Genomic DNA, 14,506 nt, shown 5'->3' with positions numbered 1-14,506 from the left:
AACTGTTCTGGAAACACTTCCTCCTGCCCTACGGTTGTCCAGAAAAGATCCTCACCGATCAAGGTCCTGCTTTTGAGTCCCATCTGTTCCATGAACTGTGCCGCCTGCACAACTGTAAGAAGATCCGGACGACGGCCTACCATCCGCAAGGTAATGGATTATGTGAAAAAATGAATCAGACCTTGATAGAGATGCTGAGGACCGTGCCTCCTGAAACCAGGGGAGATTGGCCTAATCTGTTGCCACAGCTCATGTTCACGTACAATCATACCATACACTGTTCCACCGGGTATACCCCCTTTTATTTGATGTTTGGGCGCCAAGGGTTATTGCCTGCTGACCACTCCTTGGACGTACTCGTACCTGATTGCATCAACCCATTACCTAATACCGACTGGGTTGCTGAACACCAAAGGCGATTGAATACGGCCCAAGCTATTGTTCAGGAACGTATGGACTATGCTAGAGACCGGCAGCAGAGAGACTATGACCAAGCAGCCCATGCAGAACTCCTGACGATAGGGGCTGTGGTATGGTTAAAAAATAACCGCCGTACCAGTAAACTGGACAGTAAATGGGAGCAAAGTCCTTATGTTGTCACTGCAATCCCAAATGTTGGAACTCACACTTATGAGATCACCCGGGAGGGCAGGGGATCCCAAATTGTGCACCGAAACCGGTTAAAGCTCTGCCTGACACCAGGACCCAGTGCCGAGAGTTCTATATCTGAACCCCCTGTGTCAGAGTCATCGATACAGCCCGAGGATCCTATGCAGGCTGTCCGAAATCTAAGGTATGACGCTGATCCCATGCATTGGCTTCTGACACCATGGTTGAACTTGTTGGTGCCCGCTCCGGCACCTACTGTACCTTTACTTCCAGAAGAGCCGGTTCAAGATGCCCCGGATCCAGTTCCCCCTCTAGTGGATCCTGTTGTTCCTGTTGTTCCCGTTGTTCCTGACCAAGGTCTCACGGATGGAGATCCTCCTGTTGCTCCTCTCTCTTCTACCTCGGTGCTAAGGGAAGAGGAAACCCCTGTGTTGAGAAGGTCCACCCGGATGACCAGGGGACGTCCGCCAGTCCATTTAAGAGACTTTGACTATGCTGGTGGTGTCTCCTCCCGAACAGTTACTATCGGAAATAGCCTGCTTGATGTTTGTGCGCAAGAATGGACTCCTCCACGTGAGCCCTTGCCTGTTCTACACCCACGGGGAAACCCTGTGTAGTTCCTTATTATACTTCAGTCAAGAAAAATAGACTAACCTGGTTCACCTTAAGTCCGCTGTGCCAGGTCAGCGGCCGTGCCTAAGAAGAAAGAAGACGCCCCTTTTTCTTGCGTCATTTGTTGCAAATGTTATATTTTTTGTGTGAAATAGTTGTTTATCATATTTATAATGCCATGTTTAACTTATGCATCAGCTTATGTTGGTTCAGGGATGTGTGTGAGTACGAGGCCTTACTCACGTTAAAGTCTGGGGGTGTGCAGCATACGGGTAGGCTACCCGACACTGCTAGATTTGAAGGTGTAGTCCCCTTTAAGTCAGGCCGGTTACCGGCAATCCTTATCACAGCCAGCAGAGGGAGCCCCCAGTTCAGTATAAATAGGCTAGGGCCTAGCTCAGGAAGGGAGAAGTTTCCAGACTCGGTGCAGAGAGGGTTCCCCTCCTGAGTCTGTATGCATAGAAGTCAGAAGGGCATAGCTAATCAGCCTGAAGACACAGAATACCACAGAGGCCAATCAGATAAAGCAAGAGGTACTCAAGATAACAGAGGAGGTACTAGATAAGGACAGCTTCAAGGGTACGCCAGACAAAGGGCATTAGACCTTGGAGAAAAAGTCACATGTTTCAGGACCAGTCAGGAATATTGTGCAAGCCGCCTGTACTGCATCTCCTGTAATCAACACTCTGCATAAAACATTGCTAAGACCGGCCATTCTGTACTTCCAAGAACCAGCTGTATTCCAATAGTAACCAACTGTCTTTCATGGAACGGCGCTTCCAACTGCGTCCATGTATTATACTCACTGATATTCAGTAAAGTTCCAGTTTTTGTTGGCTATCCTATGCTTGCTTCATTCTTCTACAATACCATACACGGCGTGTCACCGTTTAATTGACACTGGTGTCACGAACTTTTAAATACCTGCCTGTTCCAGTATTTGCCCCAATTGAAGACGACAGTGGATCCCAGGTTAGTGAGTCAATCTGCACTACAAAACCCAGCATACACTACTGACCCCCTGGGACACTGCACAAGGAACCCCTGGACTACTGACTGTGCAGGCTTGACCTGTGGCCAGAGCTGGCACAATTTGCCATGGAACTCTTGGCTTGCCCCTTGTGGAGTGTCCTGTCTGAAAGGACGTTCAGCGCAGCATGGGGGATCGTGACCGATAAGAGCACTCGCCTAACTTACGACAGTCTGGACTACCTCACATTTCTAAAAATGAATGAGGCATGGATCTTGGAGGAATTCAACACCTCTGACGACGTGTAATTGAATTTCCTCATGCCAGCCCACACATATCCGCCAGGTCCAAGAACAAAGAATGGTCCTTGTCTTATGTATATACAGTGGCATAAAAGGCTTTTTCTGTCAGATAAATGCCAAATTTTTGGGGCCTGAACTGGCTTACAGTAAAATTGTTATCCACTGACAGTCTAATATACCTCCAGCCACATAATCACTTGTTCTTTTCTGTCAGATGAATGCCAAAATTTTGGGGCCTGTACTCCACTGGCCTACAGTAAAATTGTTATCCACTGACCGTCTAATATACCTCCAGCCACACAATCGCTTGTTCTTTTCTGTCAGGTGAATGCCTAATTTTTGGAGCCTGTACTTCACTGGCCTACAGTAAAATTGTTATTCAGTGACCGCCTAATGTACCTCCAGCCACATAATCACTTGTTGTTTTCTGTCAGATGAATGCCTAATTTTGGGGCCTATACTGGCCTACATTAAAGGGCTTCTGTCAGCCCACTAAACCGTTTTTTTTTTTTGGTTAATAATAATCCCTTCGTAAGCTAAATATTCATTTTTGTTCAGTAGATTTTGTTAAAAAGCAATTTTTATAATATGTAAATTACCTTGCTACCAGCAAATAGGGCGGCTACTTGCTGGTAGCAGCCGCATCCTCCTCTCATCATGACGCCCCCTCCGCTGTGTGAGTGACAGGGCCAGGGAACGGGATCGTTCTCTGCTGGCCCTGTTTGAATTCAAAATATCGCGCCTGCGCCGTACCTGTCTTTAATCGGCGCAGGCGCACTGAGAGGCGGCCGCTCTCTCGGCCGCTCCATCTTCAATGCGCCTGCGCCGGGTGTAGATGTGACTTTCACACATGCGTTGTGAGGATCCAGCAGGCAGTTCCGTTGCCGGAGATGCCTGCCGGATCCAGAAATCCGTGCGCAAACGGATAGAATTTGTAGATGGATCCGGATGCAGATCCGTCTCACAAATGCATTGCAATACCGGATCCGTCTCTCTAGTGTCATCCGGAAAAACGGATCCGGTATTAATTTTTTGACATTTTTAAAGGTCTGCGCATGCGCAGACTGGAAAACCAGATCCGTTTTTCCAGAACACTTGGTGCCGGATCCGGCATTAATCCATTTCAATAGAAAAGAATGCCAGATCCGGCATTCCGGCAAGAGTTTCTGAATTTTGGCTGGAGAAAATACTGCAGCATGCTGCGGTATTTTCTCCGGCCAAATATCGCAAGAGTGACTGAACTAAAGACATCCTGATGCATGCTGAACGGATTGCTTTCCATTCAGAATGCTTTAGGATAAAACTGAAGTGTTTTTTTCCGGTATTTAGCCTCTAGGACGGAACTCAATACCGGAAAACTTTAACGCTAGTGTGAAAGTACCATTACGCAATTGTTTATATGTAATGTGCCTGGTTCACCAGCAAGTGGCATAAACACGACAGAGCTGTACTTGGAGCATTCCATTCTAACCCCCCTCTGTAGAGGGTGGGCTACTGCAACTTCCTGCAGGAAGTGTGGGGACCAGGTAGAGTCAGTTTTAGTTTACCCCCTACAAGGGGAAGGGTGTGCAGGGGCAGTTCTGTGCTGGATGTGCCCACGCCAGCCAGAGCACCTGGGGGGAGGTGCCCGTTTGAAATTGCTACCGTGTTGGATGGTTCTCTGTGGTCTATGCGTGCTGGCAGCGGTGGATTGGTTTGTGAACAGTGTCTGTCTAGTTTTGCGTGGTTTCTGAGGGGGTTAAGTTCCCCAGTCTGCTTTCTAGTATGTGTCTGTATCTAACTGGCTCTGCGAGATTGACTTCCCAATAGAGATGAGCGAATCTATTCTCAGATTTGAAGATTCAGTCCGAATCTCCGATCTTTTTTATTTTTATATTTTTCTTTAGGTACCGAATTGAACCCGAATCTTTTCTGGTTTGATTCAAATGAATCTTGTAAAATGTCGCCCAGCTCATAAGCAATCAATAGTGTTCTGTCACCACCAGGCAGGAGGTAATTGCAGTCAGTTGCGGCCGAACAATAGCCGCAGTTTGCAGCGGCAACGATAAAAGTAGATACAGTTACACCTGACGCTGTATCAGACCAAGGGGACGGGCAAGGGAAAATGAAACATTTTTTAAAAATTAAGGTAAATAGATAAGAGCTCTTTATAAAAAAAATAAAAAAAATCTCTGTTTTAGAGGACTAGAGGGGGTTATATACCAGTTTTCAGGGCAATTGGATAAACTTTGGTTCGGAATAAATAGATACAGACCTGAACTAAACTTTTTGAAAAATTAGGCGAATCCAAAACAAACCACATCTTGGAAGATTCGCTTATCTCTACCCCCCAATCTGTTTCTGTCATAGTCTCACCTGTACCTCACCTGTCAGTCATTGCCTTATCTGTTTCCCTATGTAGTTGCTGAGTTGTTTCCTGTTTGTATCTAGACTCTAGCTGTGCAACATTGCATAACGTTGCATTTCTGCAGCCTGTTCAGTTTATATCGGAGTGCCGGTTCCTTGTAATTTTTGGCAGCCCTTTCACTTAGTACATAGGCTTTATGAGTGTAGGAGTCCCACTACCTGAACTATTGTACCACAATGTGAATGAGGCCCTCCTTTATGTGATATACAGGTTGTATCAAAATGCCTCTTCCTTGCAATTTTTGGCAGCCTTTGCACTTTATATACAAGTAAATATACAGGAAAGAATGTTTCCTAACAATTTTTCCTCTAAAATCGATTTTATCTTCGGTTTGGTGTGTATTACACATAAAGGAGGGCATCATACACACCTGATTGATGGCCTGCTGGTGACCCTCAAAAACATTAGGAGCAAGGGCCTGCTGGTGACCCTCTAAAACATGTCCTGCTGCTGATTTGACCATAGGAGTGAGGGTCTGCTGCTGAGCTGACTCTCTAAAACATTAGTAGCAAGGGCAGCCTAATAAGCATGTTGATATGATGGAGGACGAGAAAAGGAAGATTGAACCATATACCCTTTTTTGTGATGGAAGGGGTGCATGGGAATACAGTGTATTCGATACACCATAAAAACACATTTAGAGTGCCTTTATGTTCAGCCGCTTTCCTCTGGTGGAGTAGAGAAGTCAGGGGCAATCCAGGCCTTGTTCATTTTGATAAGAGTCAACCTGTCAGCTTTTTCAGTTGACAGTCGGATGCGCTTATCAGTTATTATGCCCCCAGCAGCACTAAATACCCACTCTGACAGAACGCTGGCGGCAGGGCAGTCCAGCAGCACCAAGGCGTAGAGCGACGGTTCGTGCCTTGTGTCCAGCTTGGACACCCAATAGTTGTAAGGCAGATAGGGATCATTGAGGACGCTGACACAGTCTGGTACGTACTCCTTCACCATCTTCCAAAACTTTTCTCTCCTTGTGACACTAGGCCACGCATCAGGATGAGGGTGCTGGCAGGGTAATGTCGCTGATGTCAGCAGCGGCTAATATAAAATTACAGGGAATGTCACAGGTATTTGGGATGTGGAAATGCTACACAGGAGATGTACCCCAGGTATTGTCACTATCCGCAGCGGACACTGTTTACGGAAAAAGTACACTGGATGTCACTGATATTTTTTAGATGTGCACACATTACACAGGAGTAGTGATGGACGAACATCTGCCGGGACGGTATGCGAACGCGATCGCACGAACACGATCAAATGTCCCATTCATTTTAATGGCAGGCGAACCTGAAAAACCTTCAGCTCATATTTGCAGCCAATAAATAATTACTAGAATTGCACAAATAGTCCCACAACATGGACAGTGACATACAAGATGTATAATTCCAATTTGCGATCTCCATTCATAATTTTATTCAATGCTAAATATCGGCAATATAATTTTCACGTATGCACATGCGCAAATGCACTATACAGTACCTAAATGCACTATAAAGAAAGTATATTGGTATATAACACCCCGCTTAAATCATTTTTTTTGGGGGGGTCGACTGGTAAATCACCCCAGTAGAAATTATTTGTTCTAATAACGCTTGTCCCTCTATATATCTGCAGTATCGCAGCAGAACCGCACACAACTGCCGCACAATACAAATTCACTATAATATACTTTCTAACATAGAAAGTATATTATAACATTGTACAAGGAAGGCAATCCATTAGACTATACATAAGTATAAAACATAACCTCTAATAATGTTACTATTAGGGGCCATTTACGTGTCCATAAGTGTTTTGCGGATCCCCAAAACACTGACATCGTCAATGTGCATTCCGCAATTTGCGGACTGCACATTGCTGACACTATAATAGAAAATGCCTAATCTTTTCTGCAATTGAGGACAAGACTAGGACATGTTCTATTTTTTTGTGGAAACGGAAGCACGGATGCGGAAGTGCGGATCCGCAAATGCGGATGCGGACAGCAGATTCCGTCCCAATTGAAAATGAATGGGTCTGCACCCGTTCCGCAAAATTGCGTAATGGATGTGGACCCATTTTGCGGACGTGTGAATGGAAAAGATATCCCTCAAAATAAAAATAAATTAAATTATTAAAGTTAAGCAAAAAGCATAGATGTGGTAGGCAATAACAAGTGCTCGGCGGCACTAAATCAGGTGCTCGGCGGCAACAAATGAGAAACCATATGTCCTACCACAATCCTGGGGGTTCCAGTGCACATCGATAAATCCAGGAGGGAAAGCAAAAAACCTCTATCCCTGGGCTAGATAATTATGTGATATTGAAGGACAGGGTGGGCAAAGAACTGTCCCTGATATTGCCCTACAGGGGAGTGCTATTCTGGCCCTGATAAGAGCGACCCCGTCCGGAACCTTACTCTATATAAAAATGGCCCTAGTAAGCCCCCTAGGCCCCTGACTTCTACGTGATCACTATATAAATCTATGTGTTTTTAACTCATTATAAAAGTATATTATAAGTATATCGCACCCCTCTGTGTATCACACCTATCGATAGCACACCTATACTAGTCCATAAAAGGACTTTTGTGGCCCTATTAGCTAGCGTTTGGTGTCCCTAACAGTCTGTCCCTGTTCCACACAGCAACCTCTCCCTACACTGGCAAAACACTGAATGTAAAATGGCAGCCAGATCAGGTTTATTTATAAGGTTGGGGGTATGTCCATGTGCTGAAACTTCTCATTTGGCTGTCCTGTACCACCTGATGGATGTGTCATGGGTCAAAGTTCTTCACAATGTAAAAGAATATGTGCCGCAATTTTCTCTTCTACTTTAATGTAAAAGAATATGGCGGGCATGAATATCTCCATATGTTCACATGTTCTGCGAATCCCGAACACGCAAAGTTCGCCGCGAAACGACTGCCAGGAGAACCGCAAGGCCATCTCTACACAGGAGATGTAGCGCAGATAATGTTGCTGTCTGCTGCAGCCTAACTATTGCACGCTATTTAGCGCAGGATGCGCTAAAAATAAATATTGCTGCCACACACAACAGTCTTTAAAAGGACTTTTGGGTCTGTAAAGTTTTAGCAATTTAGCGCAAATTGCAGGTATATAGCGCGCATTCTGGCCAGACAATCACTGTAATGCCAGTAACCAACATGGCTACAGCATTACAGTGAAGGGCAGTACTTACCTGTATGTTTTTATTGGCTGTGTAGCAGCCAATAAACGTGCGGGGAGGAGACTCTAGCATTGCGCTTGAGCACATGCGATATTCTGCCGAATACCACCATGTGACGAGCATGCTCGATCAACACTAATCAGTATACCAGTTTACTATAATGTGTTTTACTGCATCAATATACGGTACCAGTTATTTAACACATCGTACTTTGTCAGTATACCAGTTTAATACAATGTATTTTACTGCATTAATGTACAGCTGTAAATTGTCATTACCAGTGTGCAGTGTGTTCGTAGAAGCGAAGGGATGCTTAATTGCGCCTCTGTCAATTACAAAAAAAAACTTGCAATTACGCTGTCATTTAATAATATGTATATAAAGCCTGTGACTTTTCATTTATAGGCCTGGTAAATAGCAGAGTTGAAAATAATAGACACATGATTCGTCATCCACAAGTCAGATTGTGGTAGTAGTGCGAACAGCAGGACCAGCTATCAAGCCACTAGCAGTACTAGCTGCAGGCCACAGTTCTCCCTCGCTTCCAGTAGACACCAGATTATAATTGACAAAAAGGAGGATGAGATTTTGGACTAGATGGCTCACTACTCTTCTCAGTCACAGCAGGATGATGTCAATGTCACCTCTGAGTCTGAACGTTCATTTGATCCAGGGGTCAACACATTCTTCCTGCTCTTCCTCTTTGCAGTCCCATAGGAACCTTTCAGCGGCATAATCTCTGTCTTCACTGCCCCCTCAAAGTGAGACACCTTTTTTTCCTAAGAAGAGGCAACAAAACTCCATGTGCTATGGGAGATACTGAAGATAATCTCCCTGTAGATGACTTGTGTGAGAACAGTCAGCATTTGGACTGCCATGAAAAAGAGGTTCAGGGTGAAGTGGGGGACCCTATGCATAGCTGTGGTGGTAGTAGTAATGGCACTTGTAGCCACAGTGATGGTGGCATGGGCAGTGGTAAGAAAATCAGAGGAGGGAACCATAAGGAGGGCCAAGAGCCCATGACATCACAGTCTGGTAAAACTGGCAGGGAGGGTGTGGACTATGATGATGATAGTGTGTTGGACAGGACCTGGGAGCTGGATTGGGTTGCAGAGGAGCAGGTGACATCATTGGAAGGGGGTGGTGGCCACAGTGATAATAAAGAGCAGAGGAAAGGTATATCCAAAGGTGCTGAAAAAATGCTAGGGGCAGATCTACTTCTGTTGTTAGTTTTAGAACTGATGATACCGCTGATACTGTCAACGCAGACTAAAAAAGTGCCAGACCTAGGCCTGCTCGGCTGCTGCTAGCTCTCTGCAAGTATTTCCAGTTTGGCTGTTTTCTACACATTGGCTTCAGGCAAAAACACTGCCTGTGCAAGGTCTGGAGGATAAAAATAAGCCGTGGGTGTTCAAACACAAGCATAGTAACCACATCTCGATTGCAGCGTCATCAGATCCAGTAGGAAAATAGAACTGGCCAACAAGACAGTGACATTCGGGTCCTCTATATGGAGGCCCACGGAGGTCATGCTTAGCCCTAGTATCCAGCAGGGCAGGGGTCACGTCTGGTTCACATATTCCAGCCAAAACCTAGTTTTGATTTCCCTCCTATTGGTCAGCCCCCTTTGGAGGCAGGGGTTAGCTCCTATCTTCAGTGTTAGTTGCTTCAGCACAACATGCATTGCAACTCAAGTCTTTCAAGGTGACAAGCCCTCCCACCCTCCCTATGTTTTAGCCTTTGTGTTTTTCAAGATATCAGTTTATTATAAATTAAAAAATAAATAAATCCTGAATGCATAAATGAATACAGTAATACTATTTCTATATTATTGTCCTGTTTTGTCACAGCTTTATTTTGGCAGGGTTGTGAGGCCAGAACTTATGAAGTTTGGGGAGTTAATACCGCCATGTGGTACCCCACGGATTCATCTCTCAGTTGGAGACTCTTGGAAGTTGGGTTATAATATTGTGCCCACATCGGCTCGTTGCGGCAGGCATACCGTTTTCACAAGTTATGTGTTGTTGTTTAATAAAGCTGTGGCCATTTTAAATCCCACATGGTATGTCCTCTTGTTCTTTTGGTTGCGCCACAGCTTTAGTAAAATCTACTAGGCCATATAAGTACTGGTTTTGCTATTGCCTGCCTGTATGTGATGCACCCAATTGTTGGTCATGTGCTCCTTCTCCTGGTCTTCTCTGCGGTAGCAAGACCACATGCAGTTCAGTGTTCTTGTTACTGCATGTAGTCGTCTCCTCCTCCTCAGACTACTCCTCTCCGCTCCAACATCAGCCATGGATAATGGAATGTGTGGCCACGAAACAAATTTACACACACACACACACAGAGCAATCAGACTGTGTGGAAACTTCATTTCACACTAGCCCTAGTCAGAGTCGGCAGGCTGTTGCGCCAACTACACTGTCAAGACCATATCCCTGTATAGAGGTTGAAAGGTGAAAACCAGTGGGCTTCCAGGATAACACTCTTAGGCCCCTCTCACACGGAAGAGAATTTGCGCGGGTGCAATGCGTGAGGTGAACACATTGCACCCGCACTGAATCCGGACCCATTCACTTCAATAGGGCTGTTCAGATGAGCGGTGATTTTTACGCATCACTTGTGCGTTGTGTTAAAATCGCAGCATGTTCTATATTCTGCGTAGTGATGTCAGCGCAGGTCCTGCTGAATGAAGATAGAAGGATTACATTGTCAAAGGTCCTTTTGCAGGTCCTAAAAGAAGAAAGAATTTTATTTTTTTTTAACCCCTCAAGGCACATTTTAGTAAGCATTCTGTATTAAGATTGCTATTATTTTCCTTTATAACCATGTTATAAGGGAAAATAATAAAATGAATAGAACACCGAACCAAAACCAAAACTTCAGTGAAGAAGTCCGTGTTCGGGTCTAGATACCACATTCAGTTTTTTCTCACGCACGTGGAAAACGCATTGCACTCACGTGGAAAAAAACTGAACATTGGATTGCAATCGCAGTCAAAACTGCATTGAGGGAAAACCTACTCGCGCGGTTTTCCCTCAATGCACACGCGACGCAACCGGAGCAAATCCGGGACGCCCGTGTGAAAGAGGCCTTAGAGTTAGCCCAAAGTCAAACCAGTTAGTTGGTACAGTGGGTCCACACCCACTACCCATAACAGTACTACATATGCCTTGCAGAAGGTGCTGGCCATGTCCAGCAGTCTGTCCTTGCGTTTCAGTCATACTTCTGTGGCAATGAACTCCCTACTAGCCATTGCAATGCATGATCCCTAACATTATAACTCACTGGAATTCCACCTTACATTTGTTGGAGCATCTTTATAAGCAGCCGAAAGAGGACCACCACAACACGGAGCCATGAAGCCACCAGATTTGTCAGTAGGGACAAGCGTACCATCAACAATGTTATAAATAATATTTATCTTATGCTCATTCTGATGCAACAAGGGAAGGAGGACAGTCTATGCATCTTGCTGGCCACCCTGTAGCTGTTGGTTATGATCGTGAGGAGCTGCCATTGGAGGAGGAACAGGAGGAGGAGGAGTTGCTTGTCCAGGTGGACGAAGCTGATGACCACACTGGCCATGATGACCAAACATCTCGGTGGTAGGGGGGTGAGCTGCAAAGAACTAGGTCTTCGGCCACGCTGGCGAGAATGGCAAGCTGTATGTTTGCTTGCTTATGTAATGACAGGTGTATCATTCACATGAAGCAATCTGATGATTACTGGATAGCTATGCTTTTAGACACTCGCTATCAAAACAAAATGAGGGAATGTTTTCCTGGTGCCGAACGGGAGGCAAAAATACTGTATTACCAGGATACTCTTTATACGCAGCTCGCTGTAGCTTTTAGTGAGCAGAGACTTGCCTCTGTTATATTAGAGGTGAACTCATGAAAATACTGGATACCGCATTGGAAGAAAACCTTATTTCCAAACAGATACATGAGGCTCTCATCGTTCAGGAACCATCCATCCCTACCCTGTACCTACTACCCAAGGTGCATAAGAATGCCTCCATACCACCAGGTAGGCCCATTATCTCTGGGTGTAATAGTATGGTGGAGAATATCTGTAAATTACTAGATTTCCACCTAAAACCCATTGTAGAAACTCTACCATCATACGTTAGAGATACATCAGATTTTTTACAAAGGATACAGGGTATCACCCTAGAGGAGGACAACATCATGGTGACCTGCGATGTAGAATCCCTCTACACGAGCATCCAACATAATGAGGGTCTACGAGCAGTTGAATTTTTCCTGACTGCCAGCAATCTTCCGAGGGAATTTTCCCATTTTCTATTACAATTGCTAAAATTTGTACTCACAAGGAATTTCTTTTCCTTTAATGGGTCCTTCTTCCTACAGCTCCAGGGGACAGCGATGGGGGCGGCATGTGCGCCTGCATATGCCAACCTGTTCCTGGGGCTGTGGGAGAGGGACCTTTTCCTGTCAGACAGGCACGTCATCATGGACCGCGCCATTTTATGGGCGCGGTACATTGATGATGTTTTCTTGATCTGGCAGGGCACGGAGGAGGAACTCCATGGTTTCTTTCGGGTGCTGAATGCTAACTCTATTAACATCAAGCTGACTTATAGCTACAGCAGACAAAGAGTGGATTTCCTGGATGTCTCGGTGTTCAGGGATGATGGCGGTCGCCTCAGGACGGATGTCTTCCGGAAAGAGACGGCCGTCAATGCATATTTGCATGCAACATCTTTGCATCCCAAAAATACGATCTCTGCTATCCCTGTCGGTCAATTTTTACGTATTCGGCGAATTTGTTCCGATAATGTAACATTCGAAAAACAGGCTAGTGAATTGAAGGATCGCTTTCTCCAAAGGGGGTACAGTCATCGGTCTATAAAAAAAGCCTATTGGCGTGCGAAAATTCAGGATCAATCCCAGCTGCTACAAACCAGAAAAAATAAAATTACGGATGATAAGATCAGGTTTGTGAGTACATACCATTCACAGTGGAATAAAATGAGAGAGGCTCTTGCCTCACATTGGTCTATTTTACTCACAGATCCAGTGTTGGAAAGGCTGTTACCCACACGGCCTCTAGTCACGGCACGTAGGGCCAGCACCCTACGGGACAATTTAGTTCGAGGTTATTTACAACCAATAGTACCTCAACTGAATGCAGGACAAGGTGGCCCTAAGATCGGTTTTAGACCGTGCGGCAGTTGTGCCGCGTGCCCCAATATGGAGCGTTCCTTTGATTTTGCAGACTCTTCTGGAATTAGATCTTTCAAAATCTATCAACCCCTCACATGCTCCAGCACACGGGTGGTGTATTATGCTACATGCCCATGCCCCAAGATATATGTAGGCCTCACAACCCGTGAGTTGAGGGTCCGTGTGCGGGAGCATGTGAGGGATATTCTTAAAGCGCAGGATACAAAGGAGGTTGAGACTCTTAAACCAATTCCAAGACATTTCAGGGAATTCCACTCCTGTAATCCTAGAGGTCTAAAAGTCAGGGGTATCGACTGTATACAAGTTGACCTACGTGCAGGTAATACATCCAAACGGCTGGCTCAAAAAGAGAGCCGCTGGATTTGGACCCTCGGGACTCTTCGTCCAAAGGGTCTCAATGAGAATTTGGGTTTTTCTTCCTTTTTGTAGTCACTGGATCCACAACTGTGGATCTCTATCCGTATTTCTTTTAACAGATTGTTTATATAGTTTATTCTAATTCTATTTTTCTTCATTTTATTTTTCCCCCAGCCTTCATTATTTATTTTTTTGGGACTCTGAGCCATGCTTCTTCCTTCTCTTGATTCATCATGAAGGGACTTCTTTCCACATATTTCGACTCAACGGATGCGCAATTGTTGTGTACATTATTAGTGCACATCTTATGTATATACAGTGTATATGACCTTTAGTGCACATGAATTGTCTATATATATATTTACCTTTTCCCTTCTTCCCCCCCCCCCCCTTCCCCTGTGTTCTCTCCCCCCCCCCCTTACCCTTTTCCATTGTTTCGCACTTTGCACTTTATGCCTTCTAAGTATCAACGCTGTAAATATATATTGCAGCATTTAATTAATTAATTTCTCTCGTATATAAAAAATGTCGTATATACACATTACAGCACGCATCACTCACCAATGTGTACACGTATGCACATGTATATATGTACATATATACGTGTATATATATCCATGTGCGTGTATATATATATTTAATTAATTTTTTCACCATTATATGAATTGTCGTTTTATGTATTTATTGAGGGATTTGTCATTCCCTCGTCATTTTGTCACTTTTTCACCTCACTACTCTTTTATGCACATATATATTTCGTTCATTGTGTGTCTAGTCCTGGATTCTTTTCCTACCATTATTCCATTCATTTTTTCATCCCTTTATTTCTGAACTTTTTCATTTATTTATTTTTTTACTTTTCAGT

The 14,506-nt window shown here is 44.6% G+C and overlaps 1 protein-coding gene across 1 annotated transcript in view; it reads left to right on the top strand.

The window, feature by feature from the left end:
- ASB11 (ankyrin repeat and SOCS box containing 11) overlaps positions 1-14,027 on the top strand; it is an 89,293-nt gene extending 75,266 nt beyond the window's left edge. Inside the window, exon 8 of the transcript XR_006388123.1 lies at positions 13,816-14,027. The gene's annotated coding sequence lies outside the window, so the exon portion shown is untranslated. The remainder of the gene's footprint in view (positions 1-13,815) is intronic.
- Positions 14,028-14,506: the final 479 nt, after the last annotated feature.

The sequence above is a fragment of the Bufo gargarizans genome, chromosome 3 (genome assembly GCF_014858855.1).
Source record: "Bufo gargarizans isolate SCDJY-AF-19 chromosome 3, ASM1485885v1, whole genome shotgun sequence".
NCBI classification, from domain to species: Eukaryota; Metazoa; Chordata; class Amphibia; order Anura; family Bufonidae; genus Bufo; species Bufo gargarizans.
Note: the sequence above shows the minus strand (reverse complement) of the source record. Positions and strands in the feature narration are given on the sequence as shown.